The sequence below is a fragment of the Protopterus annectens genome, chromosome 2.part1, assembly GCF_019279795.1.
Source record: "Protopterus annectens isolate FY-2018-M chromosome 2.part1, PAN1.0, whole genome shotgun sequence".
NCBI lineage: Eukaryota > Metazoa > Chordata > Ceratodontiformes > Protopteridae > Protopterus > Protopterus annectens.
The window spans coordinates 34,007,526-34,029,984 of NC_056729.1; the positions used below are offsets into that span (position 1 = coordinate 34,007,526).

The 22,459-nt window shown below is 40.7% G+C and overlaps 1 protein-coding gene across 2 annotated transcripts in view; it reads left to right on the top strand.

Moving 5' to 3' along the window:
- LOC122793953 (zonadhesin-like) overlaps nt 1-22,459 on the top strand; it is a 243,153-nt gene that overhangs the window by 98,545 nt on the left and 122,149 nt on the right. The gene's annotated exons all lie outside the window — the stretch shown is intronic.

Below are 22,459 nucleotides of genomic sequence, written 5' to 3' on the forward strand. Positions count from 1 at the left end.
ATATGATCCAAAAGGGTATGTCTAAAGCCGTTCAGATTCACACGCACAATGACCAGGTCATACATGTATATGTACCTTGGGTGAAAGGATTTAAGGGCTTTAGTGACATGGCAAATTCTGGTACCTGGGCGACTGCTTACCATCACCCTCTCCTTGCTCAGCCTAGTGAGTAGTGATCTGTGTATCTCACTATGGAATCTGCTACAACTAAGGCATTACTAGATGTGTTGGTTTGGCCTTACTGGCTTAAGGGCCTTGGCTTGCCCATTGAGTTACTCCCTTTTGTACTTGTGTTCATCCTGTATTAATTCTTGCAATTGTCTATTTCCCTGAATCTCTCCCTTGGGTCCTAGCTCCAGCTTATTACTACGTATTTTTATTCTAATTGTTTAAGTTGTTTAGGCTCCCGGCTCATCTCCCTTAGTAGGAGTACATTGTTTTTTTGTCTCTTATGTGTTACAATCAATAGCCAACAATTATAATGTGCAATATGTACAACTTACCATTTTTAATGCATTATTTGCATTACTGTTTGTTTTTCACCTCAACTCAGTTGTATCACTATTTAGCATGGAACTGTTATGTTTTTTCAGATACTATGGTAACACTGTTTACTATGCAACTTGGAACTTTTCTCCCCGGGTCTCCGCTGAAAATGGGCCTTTTGGCTCAATCGGACACTCCCGGTAAACAAATGTAAAATAAATTAATAAATTCCATTTATGTCTGTGGATGTTGTTTGCTTGTAAGTGTGACACTGAGTATCCTGTATACCCAACCTACATCTTGGAGGCCTTTGATGTTTGGACAGGAATTTCATAGTTACCTCAGCATTAAGATGGCTTATTTGCTGGTTTAGGGCAAGGTAGGCATGACTGTGTGAAGTGGGTGTCAGTACTGACAACCTAGTGTGTACTGCAAAACAATTTAGAGGAGAGACTAGCCTCTTAAGATTAGTAAATGCTTGTACCTCTCCGACATAGATTCACGTATTGAAAACAATTTGGGGAGTACTAAGAGAATAGCTTGGCCTGCAGACAAGCAATGGGCTCTAGCTTTGTACAGTGAGCAATGTGTGTGAGATAGAAGCAGTGGTACACCAACTTGTAAGATGACATGCAACAGCATGATGAGTGGTGGCTACTGCAGTCAAGTGGACTCCAATTCAGATCTTGAGTAGTTCTTCACAGCGCGCACTTCCTTTATTGGCAAACCCCATAAGGACAAGGATGAGCGTACAGAATGGCAGAGGCAGGTTTTGTCTCTCAATGAGGTGGAACAGAAGGTCAAGGAATACAACTCCCAGATTCACAGTAACCTTTTAATGACTCTGAACAAAGATGGTTTTTACACAGGCTTTATTAAAGTTAATCTGACTTGTGTCTGTACCAGCTAGGAAGAAGCCACCATAAATCTATGCTGCTCAGAAGACTTCTACATGGCCTCAGTCAGTTAAAAGATGGACATCCTTCTATCTTCCAAAAGACACTGTGAAGCACTAGCACTCATGCCTCTCAAGTGTACCTCATTACGAGGAACGTACCTCATTTGATGTCTTAAAAAGTTCATGTTCCTCAGTGTTCCACAGTGAAACATTCTGCCACACATTCAGTGTTAGGAATTTTTTAACTGATATCCATGGTAAGTAGAAATGAGTTATAGTTATTCATTAAAAGATCTTTTTTACAAGTAAAACCAGCCAATTTTAGCCTTCCTATGACCTTCCTAATTGAAGTTGTTAGTAAGCCGTTAGTATGTGTTCCACATTTTGCCCATTTGTTCCACTTTATGAGTGCTAGTTTTCTTCATTTTGGAGATGCCTGGTGATAGACAACCGTCGGAGGTTTGGACTTTTTGAACATTCTGAAAGGGAAGATAATGTCTACGTGTATAAACTGTCTGATGATGAAAAGCCTCTTAGCCAACGACTGTTGACTGGTCCCAGTGAGAAGAAGCTAAGTTTTGTACTTCAGGAGAAGTAAATTGGGATGCAGTGTCATTGCCTGAACTCCATAATTTACTGCGGATCCTGCAACATGAAGAGGAGGAACTTGTTAAGCAAATTCTTCATAAGTACGCTTATTGTAGAGAGAAAGTGTAAGACGCACTGGTCAGTTGAACATTAGGTCGAATCTCTCCAGAACAGAAATTGGCCTTCTGGTATAGGGCCACAGATAAAGGTCATAAGACCAAGTGTTCCCATTAAGGGTGAACAGAAAAAAATGCAACAAACTTCAAGAAAGTGAAAAAAGCTACACATGGTTGTGTTGTATAGATAATGTGGATGCAGGAAACACTTGTTTTAACAGTGTTTTCGAATCCGCAAGTGTTTGAAGAAGACGAGCTGCAAAGAGTGAGTGATCTTTTTAACAGAGTGAGCAATGTACTGATCTTGACAGGGAATGGGATCAACATGTAATGGTCTGAAGACTTTTGCTTTCTCTGCTCAGCACTTTCTAAAGCAAAAAAAAAGAAGTTGATGTGTACTGTTAAGATACTGCATTTCAGTTTTCACTTTGTCTTGTCACTTCCTGAAGTGTATAGGGGCAAACATGACTCAAGAATGGAGTGGCAATGTCTTCCTCATTAGGTACTAGAACTTTCTTCCAAATGTGCTCTGGACCTTGTCATTTGATTCACAAATGCAGTCTGGATGAAGAAAACATTTTACTGTACTGTTTCCTTTACTCCTGTATATGTACTATAGATGTCCATTGTTAAGGATGAATATGTGTTTAGCTGCTGCAAGAATGCTGAATTGTGAAACAAATGAACATTGAGCATCATCTGTAGAAAATCTGTAACAGATTTTTACATTGTTATTGACTGAGTTTGTTTTTATTTATGTTAATTTGGTTGCTGTTAAGTATTAAAGGGCCCTATTAGAAAACTATAGGAGGGGAACAGCGCAATACAGTGATTGTACTGACAGACAGAAAACCTCCTCCTTTTTCAGAGGGGTTGGGGATTGGTATAACTCTTAAGGTGTCTGCCTCACAGACACAAAATGCAGGGTCTGATTCTCACCTTTGGGAGAGAAATTGGCTAGGCTTAAAATGGTACACAGTAGCGGCTAGCCTAGTACTTAGCTCCTATAAAAAGCAGGTAGTTGGCAGTAAGCATGAAGCAGTTATTACACTGCCTCAGGGTGCTTGGTACTATCAGTTTGGCTACAAATGATTTGGGGAAGTTTGACCTCATGGTATGCAGTGATTTGATACTTAAGGAGTATACTACTGAAGTTTAATCTGCGTTTGAAGTTTTAGTGTTAATTATTAATTGGGAGTAAAGGTGTAGGCACACTGCAAATTGGCTTGATAAGGCAACTTAATTGACATAACCATAGAGTTACAGTGGAAGGCAGTCTCAGTTTTAAGAATTTCAAAACTGCCTCAGCTTACACAAGAAGAGAGTTGCAACACAATGAGCAGTAGCAGCAATAATGAAACTATAGTTATAGTAAGAGCAGTCTTAACAGATAGTTTAAGAACAGTATAACAATGGCAGTAGCACGATTTTGTGAATGTAGTATGACAACTAGCAAGAGGCTCGGAAGACACAGCAGCAAAGAGTTTCAGTTATAATGCAGGAAGCAATAAGGCCAAAACATACCTATCAACCATACTGAATTCCTCAGTATTTCCTGTTTTGGGGGGTGAAATAATAGGGTACCATGAATTCCCGAGTGGCCCCTTCAAATCCCGATGTTGTTTTTATGTTTTATTTACATGTTTAGCTAATGCTGACGTCATCACAGATCGCTGGCATATTGCGCAATATCATCAACCTACATGGGAGTGCATAATGACGACAGCATTGTGAGACAGTGCAGCAGTGCTTAACTGCCTCTTAGAGTCAGAGAGGTGTATATTTTCTGAAGTAAAACAAGTCTGTAAAGAAATTATGACAATAATTAAATTGTGTCATGCACTTTTTCTTCCAAAAGTCAACAATTTTAGATGGAATTAACAGGAGCAGAGAGGCACCAGTGGGGAACCTTGTATAAGTTGTTTTGGCACTCATAGGATCATAGGAGGTTACTAGGCTAATGGCCCTGGGGCCGTTACAAGCCTAGCCAAGAGTTTATTCTCAAAAAAGAAACATCAGTCAGCATCTGTTGCCTCTGTCAGTGAGGGATAAAGGTGGAACCCCTGGGACATATTTATGGTTTCCCATCCACTCATCAAGGTTGTGTTTGAAGAGGGCCAGTGAGGTACTCTGTTTGACATGTATGGGAAGTCTATTCCAGAGACAGGGCAGCCTCTGGGAGACAAACCTGTCACTCCAGCAGGTTTTGTTGATGTCGCATATTAAATTTAGGCCTATTGAGCGGGTAATGCACGAGGAGTTAGACTTGCGTATGTGGAGCATCTCTAGTGGGGCAGGATCCGATATTGCCTTGTAGGTGAGACACAGACCACCTCTGAGCAGTCTGTATGATACCGAGTAGAGTGATAGTGATTTAAGCCTGTATGCATAGGATAGGTGTTGGAGGCCATGGATTATCTTTGTGAGATATTTCTGTGGCCTTTCCAGTTGGTGCAGGTGTTTGGAGAGGTACATACCAAACGGGGCATTATACTCAATTATAGGTCTAATAAGGGAGGAGTACAGAGAGGTAATAACCTCCTTTTTACTGGATGCAATCCCTTTACTTAAGAGATGAACCAAGTAAAAGGCTTTTCTGACAACTGCTGCCTCATGATCGTCAAATGTGAGAGTGTTGTCAGACTGAGTACTCAGGTTTCTCACCACAGGTTGTGTGCTTAAGGGGTTACCGTTGATGTGGTAATCAGTAGGGGCCATGTTTTTGCCGAATGGTGTGATAATACTTTTTTTGCGTGTAACTTAAGGCCATGACTTTGGCACAGCACCAGTTATTTGCAGCTGTGAGACCCTTTTGCAGTATGTTAACATCAGTTGGGGAGTCAGTGATAGCACCCAACTTACAGTCATCTGCAAACTTAGTCAGCCACAGGCCCTTTGTCTGGGCCTCTGAGAAGTATATACCAAACAGTAGGGGTCCTAGGATAGATTCCTGGGGAATACCACTAGTGACAGGTCTGCTGTCCGAGGTGGCAGTGCCTATTTTGATCATGTGAATGTTAAGTTTGGATTAAAACTTATTATTTTCTTGTCCCTGTTATGCTGATAGTGTTTTTACTAAACTGAAGCACACTGGAAGTGTTTTTTTTCTACTTTGAAATGGGAGAGATTCCTAGGCTGACATTTTATGGGCGAGTATGTGTTCTGCTTCGAGTTTGATTGTTGTTCTCCCTTTGAAACAGACGAGACTGGAGGCTAATAACGATTGCACTGCAGTGACTATTAAGAGGATTGGAGGCTAATAAAGATTGCAATGTCTGTCAACAGAATTAGTGGCCAATAAAGAATGCTGTGACATTTGAGAGTTACATTGTCTTGGAAAGACATATTTTGTTATGACAAGCTTAAAGCAAATGCTTTGCATTTGTTATGGAACTGAATGATAGTTGCAGTTAGTATTTTATACTTAGCTGTTTGTATGACTGACTTTTTGTAAGTGCTTACTTGCAGACATTAATACACTTTCTGTTATGGTGGCTTGATGTGGAAAAAAAACAAGTTCTAGGCGTCCAGTCTGTTTATTTTTTTGTTTGTTTTTTGTTTTTTTACAGGTAGCATTGCAGGAGTAGTGCCTTTTGTGTGGGCTACTGACTTTTTCTTGCTGCTGACTTTTCCTTCTGATTTAGAGAGTTGAGATCTAATGTAAGACTCGTGAAAGTAATTTTGCATTTCCGATGATAACTATGTTTCATGGCTATCAGTAGTTTTAGTGCATTAGCCGGGAGTTGTTGGTTATTGGATATTACCTTTGTTTTAGTGAATTTAAGTCTTATTTTGTTATCCCTATGCCTCTTCTTAAACTGTTGAGAATAAAAAAAGGATTGTGGAGCAAGATCCTTCCTTAACTGTCTTGGATTTTACAGGCATTGTCATGTTGCTCTTTCCATGGTCAGCTTAAGTAAATCATAGACCGTTAACCATGTGCTGAAAGTTGCTGGTCTTGATTGACTTAAAGAGTTGGCACTGGTGAGGGAACTGAAAAATGCTGGTTGTGCCTTCAGCCAATCCCTTTAAATACCTTTTCACATAATGTTAATTCAAAATAGCCTATTTTTCCTTCAAGAAGTGTGTATTCTTTAGTTTTATTTAAGGTATGTGTTCCATTGAACAGTTTTCATTCCCAATTTTTGGTAGTGGGAAAGCTTGATTTTGAGTTACGTCTAGTTACTAGTATGAAATGTACAACAGAAAAGTTAGCACTAGTAGTTTTGTGATTGGAATTTTTTTAAAACTAAATCCAAATTAAATGAAGTACAGAAACTACTTGGTCTAGTTGTGCAAATTCTTCCACATGTTAACTGTGAACTAACTTTGATCCCAGTTGAAAGCAGTAATGGTCTTGTGGGGAAAATTGAGTGATAACTTTACCATTTAAACATTAATGGGGCATAGCAAATGCACTATTTGGAAAAAAAAAATGTGATTTCAATAAGCAGAAAAACGGGAAAGAATGCATAGAAGGAAGCTACATTATTGGTATATGGCCCGGGCCATATACTTGATGGCTGCTTGTACAGAATGGAGGAAAACTGACTAAACCTTTCCGTCATTTTAAACAAGTTATTCTGTGGCTATATCCATTGATTGAGTAACCTTTTAGATAAGTGGGCAATGTCATTCTAGCTGCAGAAGTTACTGCTTTTATTAATAGGAAGTTAATACCAGCCGTTAAGCTCGTATTCATATTTATGGTTGCCTCAGGTTTGTGTGGTGGTTGTAGTAAGTCTGGTGCACAAGAAGCATACAGGTTGCAGGTCAGCAGCAAGACACGAACTGTAGCTAATATTGTGTAGTTACTGGACTGTGTATAACATCATCAGCATGTCTTCATTTAGCCTTGTAATGATGGACTTAGTAAGAGTTCATTCTTTGTGTTGCAGTCCATGTTGACCATTACAGTTTCTCAGCCTCTTGGATGCATAATGAGCAGACTGGCAACAGGTGCAGAAGAGGACAGTGTACCCACATTCCAGGCAGCATGCATTTTTTAAGGATGCTTGGATATAGACTCAGGGTTAAATCCAAGTTCCGGTACAGACCTTTCAAGTGATAGCCATTTTGTTTTGCCTCAACTTTAAGTCATTGTTTACTGGGTTATCATGGCAGTACCACAGTGTTTTCAGATGTCATTCACAAAGATGGAAAGTAGAATTGGTCCCAGCACAAAGCCATGTGAAACATCAGAAGAACCGGTAGGTAAGGGAAATGGTATCCCATTTGACAGCCTTAAATCTGTCTTCAAGGTAGCTGATGAACTGCTAGATGGTATATTCTGGTAGTCTACTGGCAGAGAAGTTGATTACGTGTTGGTGGATTTTAAATTTCATTTGACTAGTAATGTCCAATTAGAAAGTACTCACTTTTATGGAGTTAAGTCATGGAGTCCTAAGGCACGGTGGTATATTTTGTGTGTGGGGGGGGTCTGATATCCATTGTAATTAATACTGAATCATATTAATTCATTATGAGAGAAAGTATTTTATAAGTGTAAAATAACGCATTTTTATCATCCTGTGAGCTTCCTAGTTGAAGTTGTTAGTAAGCTGTTTGTTAGCAAGTGCTCCACATTTTGTCTAATTGTTCCACATTTTGACAGATGTTACACATTTTAGAGGCAAAAATTTGGGAGCTATGTGGAAAACTTAAAAAAAAACAGTTATTTACGACCGCAGCCCTCCCGCAACTTGCAGCAAGCTGACAGTGGCTCTCAACTACAAATGTTCATATTTAGCAAAGCTTTGTAACAGTGCCTCAGTGAGAGTAAAGAAAGCAGTTTACACTCCTTTACACCGTCCCTGTGACTGTTGTTATTTGTTACTGTTTCAGTATTTCCAAACCAAAGTGTCAGGTCTGACAGACTTTTAAAAATATGCAGTGACTGCCCTTGTAAGAGTTGTAGCAGCAGCCTTCCCAATTAGCACAACAATGTGAAGAGCAGTTACTCTAAGTCAAGCAGGATATTTGTTGTCCGTTTTACAAAGCGATATATTCTACATGTGTATTTGCATATTGTAATTGTCGGGATATCTCCATTAATTTAAAGAAGCTTCCCAAATAATGATCAAGACTAGAAAAACGACACAAGAAGAGCTAAAAATTTAGGTTAACAAGATGCTGTGCTAGACTAATGTGTTTAGCACTTTGTTAATCAAGTTAATTTCCACATGTCCAGGGGATTAAGTTTTGAAGCAACCCTGGGTGCATCATTTATTGTAGACTTGCAGAAAGGTCACGGCTTGCAAATACAGGGCTTAATTTTACTTAGTAGAGCCAGTTACTTTGTAATACAAACCATTTTAGCAGGTTGTGTAGTTTATAAAATGGTTAAACAAGACAGCTAATGTTTAATAAGACAAAAAGAGTTGCCGAGGAAATGAAGGAAAGCGAATTCTGGCACTGGGTAAGGTATCCCAAGGGTGTAGCCAGGCGTACTCCTTGTACTCTACAGAGTACATTTTTTGAGCATCATTATCAACATGGCTTTTTTCAGGTCATGTTATATCTACAACTGTCTAAATGAATGCCTTTAACAACAGATGCAATATTGCTAATCTAAAAACTATATTTTTAATAGTTTTAGGAGGAATGGCTGCAAATGTTATTTACATTTATTAAGTGCTTGGGAGCAGCATTTTTGAGAGATGTGTCCATTTTTAAGTGATAGGTGTCTGGGGGGGGGGGTGTTGCACTAAGTGGTTGTGAGTACAAAATAGAATATGCTTGCTACACCTGTGAGGTATCCACCTCTCAACTACCCATAGCTCTTTCAACCACTCAGGGGTAAATCAAGAAAGAATCAGGGAGAATCAGGGACACTTTTAAAATGTCAGTACTATTAACTACTTGAGATACTGACAGAATAAAAGAACAGGTTCATATGTCAGTACTGCACTAGTGACCTCACGGGACCTTTTTAAGTCTAGTCCTGCTTCTTAAGGTGAGGACCAAACCCTGTACTTTGTGTCTATAAGATAAACATCTTGTTGTTTAGGGCTCACAGTTTTGTTACAAATCACAACTGTTATGATTTTAGTGGCACACCCAGGGATGTTTCAGAATATTTAGGAATTATTTGCATGCTCTTGTGTTTGGAATTATTGTTCTGGTTATATTTTGTGTTATTTAATATTTTGTCTGTTTTTCAATTTGCGTTTGAATGCTGGTAGCCCACAATTCCATTGGAGTGGGCAGGTTACATAATTATGCACTCAAATTTTGTTAATCACCATCCAGATCTTTGGCCAGTTGTACCTACTTTTTCATGAGCCTTTGTCCAGATTTTTGATGTTTCCAGGTTGAGAGGTATGAGGCAAAAGCACATTTTAATGAATACTGACAGAAATGACTATCAATCTGGCTTGGAAGCCACAGCAGCAAAGTAAATGTAATGGTCCAGTAAACAGTTTATAGCAAGAGCTAGAAGCTTGGCTTGGATGCCAAAAACGCAATAGCAGACAAGTAAATGAACTGGGACAGTGTACAATGTGCCTACAATAAGAGTAGAACTCTTCACTAAATGTATAGGGCTGCTATGTGCAAGTGTACTTAGAAGTAGTTGTGTGTTTCACTGCACAGCCATATGCAAGTGCCCACAACTGTGCTCAAGTGTCCACAACAGTGAAGAATATACATTTTGAAATGTGATATACTTGTGGGAGCCACAACCAAAGGATGTAATTCATGTTCTTTTTTGTTGTAAATTGTGAAGAGTTTGTTAAAGAAAATATTTTGTCTGGGATTCACAGAGAGTTAACACATTGCACTAGGCAAATTAACATGACTAGTGGTCATGTGCAGGGTATAGGTAATTTAGGTAATTCAAATATACATGTTGAACGTCTGTGCATTGGTCATATTGATGCATTGTGCAGTTCATGATAATGAATATTTAGTGACATGGAATTAAACACCCCCATGCAGATGAAACACATGTATTATGCAAATGAAGGAACCTCAAATGATGGAATGATTCAGGAATACATAAATCAGTGGCATTGTGAAGTGGTTCGTATCCATTTTTAATGTTCTGATTGATGGTGTACAATGGCAACAGTGCCAGAAATAGTAGTAGCAGTACCACAGCATCATGTGGTAGAAGATGCTATTAGAGGCAGTGCTCACAATATTCACTGCAGCCCTCTGTGCCAGCATAGGAGGTACAGACAACTCCTGACATACACCAACTGACAGACCAAAGGATTGTGAGATTGTGGACCATTCCAAGTGAACAAGGCTACTGTAAGTGACCTAAATCAAATAGTGCGGCTCACAATTGGAATCATGGTGGATACATGGGATGCCTTTTTCTATACATGTAAAGGTATGTGTTGCCATAAACCAGCTTTGCCACAGGGACTTTCCAACAACCAGTAGGGGACACATTAGGGATGTCAAAGACATCAACCCCATGAGTCCTACAACGGTTCATTTAAATAATGCGCTGTCAAGTGGATTAGCATATCTGCTACCCCAGGACAGCGGGAGAGAGAACCAACACCTTGTGGGCCTTTTGTAGCATAGCCCAGTTCCATGAAGCCCTGGAAACTACAGATTGCACACATGTTGCCGTCAGTCAACGCACCACCTGGTTCATAGGGCCTGTTACACGTAAAGAGGAATGGCTTCCACACCCTGAACTGCCATGTGGGCTGTAATGTCTTGGACATTATCTATAAACTGTCCCTGCACCACCCATGTCGTGCACGTGATTCTTATGTTTAGCTCACATCTTATTAATTACAATGTTTTCTGTGAGGGGACTTCCCACAAGGTTACCTGGTTAGTAGCTGCACACACACACACGCTAGATAGATGGGTATATACACAAAGGCACCAAGCAGGGAAGAAAGCCACTTGTAATGTGTTCTTTATTAGTGTTGCAGGCGATGCAGGAAAGGCTCTAGAGCCCTTGTGGGTAACCCTGATACACAACCACCAAACCTGTAATGCAGTGCGTATGGAAACATGAAACATGGTGGAACATGTGTATGGACTACTAAAGGAATTCTTCTGATGTCTAAACATGTCAAGAGAGGCACTGCACTACAATCCAGAAACATGCAGCAAGATCACTACCATGTATGCCTTGCAACACAACATGGCAGTGTGCAAACAGTTGGAGTAGTAGGTGAACATTATGGCAGAGCCATTCATCTCAGCCATAGCACTGGAGAAGGGCAGGGTAAAGATTTAGGGGAAGAATATGCAGCAGCTGTACCACAGCCAAGGCAGAGGCAAGTGGACATGTACTGCAGCACTGGCAGAGACAGAGTCTGAACCAGAATTATTGATCATGCACAGACAACACAAAATAGAGAGGTGCATCCATTGACACACCCAGCTTATATAGAGCAATGTATGGACTTTACATTGTGTACTTCAGACATTACCATACCCACAGAAATTTTGAGGTGGGCAGGACACAGACAGCATCGATCTCATATCTGGAGGTCATGCAGTATCAGGTGACTGTAAGACTGTAGTATAGTTACAGTCATAGGAAGTGAACATAGCAAACACATACTCTGGGAGGTTGTGGAGAGTCAGAGGTCACGTCCCTTAGGGTTAGGTCAAGCTATCATGATGTGACTGTCAGCAGTGTTCATTGTTTTGGCTTATGGCATCAGGGCGTTTTGCATTCTATGACAGTGAAGGGATAGAACTACTGGACAGTGCACTTGCTCCCTGATGGACATACCATGTATTGATTCTGATAAGTGATGTTGCCCATGACTTAAACAATACCCACTCCTAGTAGTGGCAAGGCTGTTTGCCCACATGTAACAGGAAGAGGGTAAACCTTTGGGACCATGACTTGTGGCTTCATGAATCGTCCCCGATACTGAGCCAGAAGAGTGCCACTGCCTACAGCTAACTGACATCCATGAGTGGGGGTGCTTGTCTGGATCCACAAGTGACAGTGATACTGTCTTAGCAACAGTCTGTGTAGTCTGATTTGGGAAGATCTCTGGCTGACCACCTCTTATCTGGGCCCCCCATAGCCACATAGTACACAGTCTGTGAAGGCAGACCAGATGGTAGTTGCAGTGTGTCTCTTGGAGAAACCTGTGGAGGCAACATTTGCCACCATCGACCTCAACAGCATTTTATGCTCAATGTTTCTATACTCCATGCCACTGCATTTAGTGTATGTTGTCCTCCATGCCACAGAACACACTCAGCCTCTCCTCAGGGTTGTGGGTAACAGTTGTTTGTGCCTGTATCACCAACTTGTATATCCACTGGTTAATGTGAAGTGTTATTGTCATATAAGGAATAGTCCTGGAGTCATGGCAACCCCACTCTTGCCATGCCTCTCCCCTATGGTGGAGGGACTCACAGTTACAGGATGTTTGTCATGCAGTGATGAGGCTGTGTGATTAGCCTGTACCTCTGGAAGGGCTTTCTATAATGATGGATGTAGATGATCCTTCCCCTTTATTACTGCCACTGTGTTATTGGACTGGATCACTTGCATATTGCGGTCATAATTAGCCACAGATGTTCTGCTGATATCAGCTGTTTGTTCTTCCATTGTGCTCAACCCTGCACCAGTGGGACCTGTGAAGGCATGAGCACACATGACATCATTCTCATCATGAATGTATATGCCTCTGTAACCTGTGTGCATGCATAGTACTACACATTAAAACACAGCTATGGCATGCTTTTTTTATTCTTTTTCCTCCCACAGCTGAACAACAATGGATCCTGGTGCCGCTTTTCATTTGTTGGGTCTATTGACCCTTTCTGGCCACCTCCAGACTTACTCTAGTAAAGGTCAAGACCAGCAAAGAGACTGAAGTATACTGGGACCATATTGTGCTGTTGCTACGAATGTTTTTTTCTAATTTACTCCACACTCCCCACCCTCTACTAGGAAGTACTTGACAGTTGTTTCTCCAGCCTCTACCAGGGAAATCTAACTGTGTTATGTGCCTTATGTATGTGCTTCTCACCAAACTGCTAACTGAACCCAGGTTGCCTGCATCATAGTCAGGGCTTCAGCAGCATACACTGACAGATATACCTTTTCATAAATATCACTGCAGTTGCAGACCAGGAGTGCCTGGAAGGATATGCAGGTGGGCCATAGTCACTCTTTCCCTTGAAACATATAGTGGAGTATGCTATATATGCTGTAATGTACATTAACGGACATCACTGACCTGGTGCTTCCCGTACTGACACGTGGGTGGTTGAACCCAGCTCCCACATCCAGGCCACCTCCAGATATGAGAGGCAACGTGCCCTGGCCAGTGAATGACACCAGAAACTCTTCAACCTCAGTGAGCTATTTCCCTGTTGTTGGTGGTCCACCTCATGTAATGGTCTAGTCTGTAACAGTGTCAGTGGTGCATTAGGTAGCACACTCACCTTTGGCGCCAGAAGATCAGAAGGCTGTGGGCTCTGTTCCCACTCTAGGTGATTGGATTGCTGGCACTGCACTGCAGCATTTGGGGGTGCTGCTCTCCTAAGTGTGTGGTCCTTTAGGTGAGACTTTAAACAGACGTCCCATCTACCTGAGCTAGTGGTAACTCAGGTGGATTCAAAGATCCCATGGTACCAACTGAAAAGAGTAGGAGGAAGTTTCCTGATGCCCTGCCCAAATTACCCTAGTACTATAAATACCACCTTGAGTCTCCCCTGAAAAGATGCCAGCAGCCATGTGGGACTAACCCAGTCAACAAAGGGTTGGTTGGTTAGTTAGTCAGTCAGTCAGTCAGTCAGTCAGTCAGTCAGTTAGTCAATTAATTAATTAATTAATTAATGCTGTCCCATGCCTTTTTCTTTGGGTGGACTATCCTGTCTATACCCTTCATTACAACTTTTGTGGAATCCTTTTATGGCCTGCCAAAGAATTCACATCATGCATTATTCCCTGACAGATCTGGTCCCAGTAATGATTGTCTGCAGCACCTCTGTGCCTTGAGATGCATGCTGTGTGTGCAGAGTGTCTGCAGCAGTATTTCATTCTCCTGACTAGTGAACATTTCATGGTGTTTTTCCTTGTGTGGCCTTGCCAGTTCCTATACAGCCATAGACAAACATCAGTTAATAGGTGTGTCTGGTAGACTGGGTTGCACTTGTCTGAGGCCACAACCTACTTAGCTTTATGCACCTGGTTAACAGATGCAATTTCTGTTATACACAGCCACTCCCTTTATTTACATACTCAGCATATGTCTCTGGAAACCCACACCCCCTGTGACATGTCCTTTTCATGGTTTTCTATCTTCATGGTTTGAACCCTGACCCCAGCTGTAGGTAGATGGTACTGTGCCTAGTTTGTGTCGTGAGTTCCCAGTTACTCATGCACCATTATATCTGCTTCACTTTCACTGACATCCATCACAAAGTCTGATGTTGCTGATGTAGTTTACCAGGCAAGACTCCTTCCCTAACTGTTGGATGTTTACCATCTACAGAAACATGACTGAAATGCCTCCATTTCAGATTGCAGAGCTGCAGTAGTGTTATGCATACTAGCACTGCCACATTGTGATTCTGCTAATAAAGTCAGTACTAATGTCTGTGAATCACTGATGGTACACACTTTGCTCTCTGTGCATGTTTCTGCTAACCTTGTACATTGTGGTGACCATGAAGTAAGTAACCTATGAGTTTGCATTGTAGCATCATGGTACAGCATTGTCGTTATGTTATAGTACCACGATGCAGTGATATGTTGCCCAATACATAGTTCACAAGCATAAATCTGTGCACACAGGGATACAGTTTTGCCCCTTAAGTGGGCCTAATTGAGTGGCCATGGTTACCGCATAACCTGGGGAATGCAGGACTGTAGCTTGGTGTACCAGAGTGGGCATGTAACTTTCAGGGTGAACCTGCTGGGCACTTATGACAGCTTACTGTGTAAATTGGATTACAGACATAAACTGTCTGAAATATTGAGAGATGCCACTGGCAACACCCATTCTAGTTAGCAATACTGGCATAGGCACAGTGATGGGAAAAGGCACCACTTTAAACTGCTTCACCAGTAGGATGAAGGGATTTGGAGTCTGAAATGCATTTTAAGTAGTTGTAGTACCATTGTTCTCTACATTCCTAACTGTTGTATATGTCTACTTAAGATTACATAATTTGTTTTCTATTGGTGGAGCAGTGGCTGAACATGATTTGATGCTGTACATGACATGAGTGTGTCTCCCAACAGCCAGTTGTGAATGGCATCTGTGCCAGCCCACTGTACACCTGTAGTTTTGTTTGTATCATAAATGTATGATCATTTTTCCCATTATGTGAGCTAGAGGAGGTGATGCTGTAATTAGTTCAGTCTGTACTAGCTGCTGTATGTAGTACCAGGTGATCATGTCCCCCTGCTTGAAGTGACTTTTCCTTGGCAACATGGAGTTCCTCATGGCATGACTGGTAGGCCCTGCTAATTAGACTGCTAGGGGAGCAACTGGCCCATAACACCAGCCACCTAGATGAATGTTGCCTGCGTTCATTGCTGTCTGGGCCAGCCTAGCATCCAGTCATGTCAGGACTCCCCTCTATCCCCACCCTGGTGTTTTCCCTCCCTTACTTGTCATTCACCCTTCCTTGTGCATTGTCCAACTGTTCTCATCACTGTTTGTTGTGTCCATCCTCTATCCTCCCTGTCTTTTGTTTGTATACCATCACTATCTGCCTGTCTGTCTGTCTATGTCTGTGGTCTTCATCTGTCTGCCAATGCTGCCTGACATTCTCCCCTATGTACCCTCCACAGCCATCCCTCACTACTTTCTTTTGCACTTAGAGAAAGAGCACTTCCCTAAAAAAATTACCCTACCCCTCTCCACACACACACACACACACACACACACACACACACACACACACACACACACACACACACACACACACACACACACACACACACACCTTTCTTACAATATGATTATCCTTCTCTTTTTTTCTGGAATTGCTGTCTTCAGATTTCCTCCCCATTTATATACTGAACAGTTTTGCACTTTGCTGTGCTCAGCAATACTGATGTATGTGTTGGCCACTATGCCTCCCGTCTTGTCCCAGATGGGTGCTACATGCAGCTGTGTGGGTTACATTGTACTTATGAGCATGCATTCAGTGCCTTGCCTTTAATGTCCATTACATCATTCATATATACCGCTGCAGCACTACTTACGCCATTGAGCAGCCTATCACTGTTTATCCCATTATAACCACACCCTTCTTTTCCTTTGTGGTCCTATCCGTGGTATGCTTGTGCTATTCATTCTTTAATACATGTCTAATTAGTTGTGCAGCTCTGTGTGTAGTGCTCTCCTCAAAAATTTAACAGTGCATGTCCACACAGCACCTGTCTATGAATCTCAGCCTATAATTATTTGTATGAGACTGAAAAGTACCAGAAAGAAGTGGAATCATAAAAAAATGTATTGTGTACTAAACATTTTTACACTTTCAAGTATTTTGCAGTTTATTTACTAGCTGTAAAGGAAAAAGAGAAACTTGTTGAAATATTAGATAACTAAGATGGCAGAATGGGAGTGTTTTGTTTACTCAAAAATCTGCACACATTTTTATTCACCTCAAAAACTTTATTTCATAGGCTTGCAGGACTACCCCTTCCACACAGTACCATGTCATCAGTTTGTCTGTAACTCTGCATAAAATTCTTTGTTCTGCTAAGAAGGTTTGCAGCCTGCAACAAATCTTTTTCATTGCCGGCAGTAAACAGACTGACACCTTTAGGTGCTACTAGGTAACCTGCTAAAACCATCTGTATACTTCATGTGTTAATGTAATTCAGGCTTGTTAAAGCCGTTATATCTTGATAGTATGGCTTTCTTATACATGCGCATCTTGTCCTGTTTTAAAAATGTAAGCATTTAAGAATACTGCTACTGTTCCTTTCATTAAAGACTGACCCCTACTGACAATCCAAGCTGCTGATCTAGAAAAGTTATCAAATGTCCTGTCAGTCGCACATCCAACTCTTTTCCTTCCAATACTGAGCTGTGAAAAAGTGTACTCTTTACCATTGCTGTTTTCTCTTCATTTTTACAAGGCATTTATACCTGCTGACAGTTCTGTTGTTTTCTCTTTAGAGAATGGGCGAACTATGCATGAGCACGCGGATTGGAGAACAGACGTTCTCTAGCAGGGTAATGCCCTCTCAAAAACGAGTCTGCCACTTAACAGTAGCATATCAAGCTGCCATGGAGCTCAGACAGAAAAAAACTAACGGCCACCATTATTTTACACTTGCTAAGCAGTGCTTTAGCTGTTCAGTGAGTGTAAAAATTAAAATAAAAAAGCGTGTGTGTGTGTGTGTGTGTGTGTGTGTGTGTGTGTGTGTGTGTTTATGTTTATGTCTGTGTGTGAGAGTGTATGCGTGTATTAGAGTGAGAGAGAGAGATAGATTGAACTATTATTTTACACTCGCTAATCAGCGCTTTTCCTGTTTAGCGAGTATAAAAGAATAAATGAAACTGGAAAAAAGTGTGTGTGTGTGTGTGTGTGTGTGTGTGTGTGTGTGTGTGTGTGTGTGTGTGTGTGTGTGTGAGAGAGAGAGAGAGAGTGAGTGAGATCGATAGTAGCAGCATCAGAGATTTCCGTACCTCTCAGTACAAAAAATCTGAACAGAGACAAAAATAAATGGGGAACAATGAACCGAAAATAGGGCCAGATTTTAAATAATAAACTTAGAAAGTTGCTAAAATAACAGGATTTCCGTTAGCATGCATTTTCTGAAGCAGAGGTGTGTGTGTGTGCGCGCGTGTGTGTGTGTGTGTGTGTGTGTGTGTGTGTGTGCGCATGTGTGAATGTGAGACTGAGCGCGAGTGACTGAGGTGACTACTGGCAGCAGCGGCAGTAAATTAAAAGGTTAGCATGCCTCTGGACCTTTCAGCTGAATTAATCTGGATAAAGCCTAAATAAAGGGGAACAAAGGCTCTAAAATAGAAACAGACTTTAATTATTGCTCTTATAAAATTACAAAGTTGCTTAAGTAAAGGGTTTTTTTAGCATGAATTTTCTGAAGGAAATAAAAGTCTGAAAATCAAATGTATGTCATTATTTACTAACTTCAGTCTCCAATGACCCAACGGAGCAAACAGTTTAAGAGTAAGAGACCAAAAATAAAGTAAAAAAAATGTCTGGTTATTTTTTAAACTTGTATATTTTGGATGTAAAATGCTTCCTCCAACACCATTAACATATACTACAGCAAGTTTGAAACATTAGGCAGAGGAACTATTTTACATCAAAAATATATAAAAAAGATGTAGTAATAAAAAAAATATATAAATAAGTAAAACTCAACAATTTTACAGAGAGCTTATTCTCTAAGAGCAGTAACACCCTCCAGGGTGTGTGTTAATAGGGCCTCATACCAACCCTGGGTGGGCTTAATTACACATTACCACACACACCCTGTCAGGCATTATTGCTTGCATAATTACATTGGTAACAGTTACCAGCACTTGGTTGATGAAACTGATGTTTCTGATACTCAGAAACTCACCTGGCTCAGGTCTGTCCTGCTGCACTCGCCCTAGCTCTATTTGGGCCCATTCTGCTCCCCTGTCCTACCCTAAATTCCCATCCACCCTCAGTTCTTCTTCATTTATCTTTTCCATCTTCACCCACCTAGTCTTGCATAGCCAATCATCTTCAGTCCTGTGCACCGCTCTTGTTTTCAGTTGCTCAACAGTCGCACTTTCCAATCAGCTTCTCTAATTAACACTAAACTTTCTCCTTCGTACTACTCCTTCTATCTAATTTTGTTGTAGAAATCTTTGCCAGAGTGTATTCTAGAGCTTACTTCCACCTGTTCATACTTGCTTATCTATTATCATCCCTCTTGTCCTACTATTGCTGTACCCAAAATGCACATTTGCATTATCGTCATGTTTCTTCCTGTCACTGCTGTGCTCCTTACAGCCTATCTCTCATCCCTTTCAACCACTTTTATTTCTCCTACAAGCACACACAATACAGAACAAATTTGCTCTCCTGCCATCACATCCTATCACCCACCACACCTCCTGTTACTTCACAAACACCAATCTATATAAAATTAGATAGCTGAATTACAACCCCATACTTCAAAAACTCAGCTTAATAAATAAGCATAAATTCAAAAGGCTGTACATCAGTCATCACTTCCTAAAACCACTGAACCTTAGTGGATACATCCATCCTAATCCAGGCCCCAAGAAAGAACCATAAAATTCAATCAGCTCACCAGAGTTGTTCTATTTCTCTTCCTTCATCTCCCTTAATAAGGTATCTAGTTTACTGTGCTTAAACATAAATGTGCAAAGCATCAGTAACAAATTGGGTGACCTCCATGCACGTGTTACTCTCTCTTCCACTGACTTTCTAACAGTAACAGAAACTTTGCTCAAACAAGATATGAAAGATGAAGTAATTCAGCCATCTCATCACAATATCTTTAGGATTAGGCTTGACAGAATAAATAAAAGGGGAGGGAGTGTGGCTGTTACTTATAAAAATATTTTCAACTTCAGTCTACATCCAATTGTTCCCCCCAACATTTGGCAGTTCTGAAGTGCTGATATCACTTTTAAAAATAAATAAACATAAAATAATATACATAGAAGTCTAATATATACCATCAGGTAACAACAGCCACACAACAGAAGATTGTCTCTGTTGAGCAAATTGCAGCATGCCCCATGAAACCATTACTCTAGGTGGCCTAAACAATGATTAGCAAGTTACTGACTCAGACTCCCCTACAAACTCTATAAATCTTTGCAGTTTCACTTAGCTAATCACCTCCCCCACTAGACTCAATAACAGTAGTCATAGACATACTACACTAGATTGAATCCTCTCTGCTCAGCCAAACCTTATAAGCACCTCAGGTTGCCTGTCTGATACAATCAGTGATCATCTTCCAACTTTACAGTACAATATCATAACACTGTAAACAAAACAATCGTATACAACCAATTACTCAGTCTTATTTCATTTAAAGAAGAACCGTACCCACAGACTCAAAAAACATGTTTATTTCATTATGGTTTGGTGTTTCCTACATTTTAACACGACTCTGGAACTATTTACAGGTTTTTAAATATTTTATACGTAATTTCTGAGTCTGACCACATGGGATCTGGCATCTTGAAGTAATTCTGATTGTTTAGGCTGCATCTAGGTATCCCACAATGCTGTGCTCGTCTGTAAAAAGTTACATCACACAGGCCTCTTTCTTTCCTAAAGCTCCTGTCACTGCATTGATTTTAGATGCATACACTGCTGAATTTCAGTCAGTTTTAAGTAACATTTCATGCTGTCCAATGACTACTTAAAACACAAACAGTGCAAATGCCACAGAACAGACTTTCAAAGTGCTTTTTACTGCTGCTTCTTTTTAGAATAGCTAAACTGCAGTTTGTGAAGCCTGAATTGTACTACTTTGACTCATCTCCCATCCCCTTTACACCTAGCTTCCCTAGCTGTCAAAGTGCTAAGGGTAATTTGATCTATCTGTTGTGATTGACAGCTCACAGCAGGATACTTGACTCATGTACTGTTTCCTTGTTCTAGCCTTTGCTTTCTGTATGGGTAGGGGAAGGACCAGAGAGCGGTGACATCATAGCATGGGTGGGTTTTTAGGACGATCATGATGATGTCAGTTTGGGGAGGGAATTGGCCAGAAAACTACCTGTATTCAGTGGCCTTGATGACATCAATGAATTGGAGACTTTTTAAGGGCAGTATAAAGGTTTTTGAAAGTGAAACCACCACAGTACAGTAAGGTACTGTTCTAGTGGGGAGAAACAGTCAATTTAAAATATTTTAAATGCCATGTTGTTGTTTATTCATAACAGGGACAATAAATAGGGAGAAAAAGGACAGAGAACATGAGCATTTAATAATAGAAACCCATTGTTGTCCTTTAACAAGAAAACCTTAATCTTTCACCTGTCCCTCATCAACTGGATCAGACTTAAAATCTTGCCTGTAGAAGAAGCAGTCACTTCAGTACAACTTTTCTCAGCATTCTTAACAATCTTGCTCCTATTCATACAAAAATAATTAAATTAAACCCTGCACCTTGGTTAACTAAATAAATTAAGATGTCCCAATGCTTACCATGAAAAGATAACTTCAAAACCTGAAATCCAACACCTTAATGAATGATAATCTAACAGGAGAATATATTAAAATGGCAGCAAATGTTCTTGTATACCCCATTTCTATCCTGATAAACTGGTAAATGAGAGATAAATATTTCTCATCAGTATGAAAAAATCATTTATCATTCCCTTCCACAAAGGTGGTGATTCCACTGAATTCTCCTACTGCAGATATACAGCTATCCTGTTTCCTCTAAGGGTCTTGAAAAATGTATCCATTCTCAGTTTTTAAACTACCTTAATACAGTAATCTTTCTCAAACTCAGTATGGTTTCCATCGCTACCACAGCATAAACACTGCTGTCCTCAGTTTCACTAACACCATAGACTTTCACGAAAGTACAGCTAATATTGTCTCTTTTCTTTTCTTAGACCTCTATTACAGTTTCTCATCAAAATTTCTAACCAAGCTCTCTTCTTTAGGACTTGATCACTCATCCTTCTTACAGTTTCAGAGATACCTGTCAAATAGACAAAATGGCAAAATAAATGTTCATTATTTCTCTGTTTTTCAATTAATCTTCCATCCAGAACACATCCCTGTGTTGCCCTTAAACAGTTACTGGATTGAGCTTCCACATATCTTTTCTGCACACAGCTCTTTACTGCACACAGCTTAATTTATAAACCCGAATACTGTCCTCCTTTAAACAGCATTCTCCAGCACTACCCCCCTACAAGGGAACTGCACTCAAGAAGTAAATATCTCCTAACTTCTGTTAACTCTAAAACCATAGCTGGCATCTCACGTTACTCAAGTTATGTCACTAACCTGTAGAACAAGATGCTGATTAAAGCAGCGGTCCCCAACCACCGGGATGTGGACTGGTACCAGGCCGCGGAGCACTTGGCACTGGGCCGTCAGGTAAGTGAATGCCTGTATGAGTGTGTTTATGCGTGTGTGAGTGAATGTGTGCATGAAAGCAAAAGAATCTCTGTGTGTGTGTGTGTGTGTGTGTGTGTGTGTGTGTGTGTGTGTGTAATCATAAGAGTGAGAGCGATGTGTGAATGAATGCAGGTATGAATGAGGAAGTGACTGTGTGTGTGTGTGTGTGTGATCGGGAGAGTGAGAGCGATGTGTGAATGAATGCAGGTAAGAATGAGGATGTGACTGAGTGTGTGTTTGATCAGGAGAGAGTAAGAGTGATGTGTGAGTGAATGCAAATATGAATGAGAGAGTGACTGTGTGTGAGAGATCGAAAAAGAGTGAG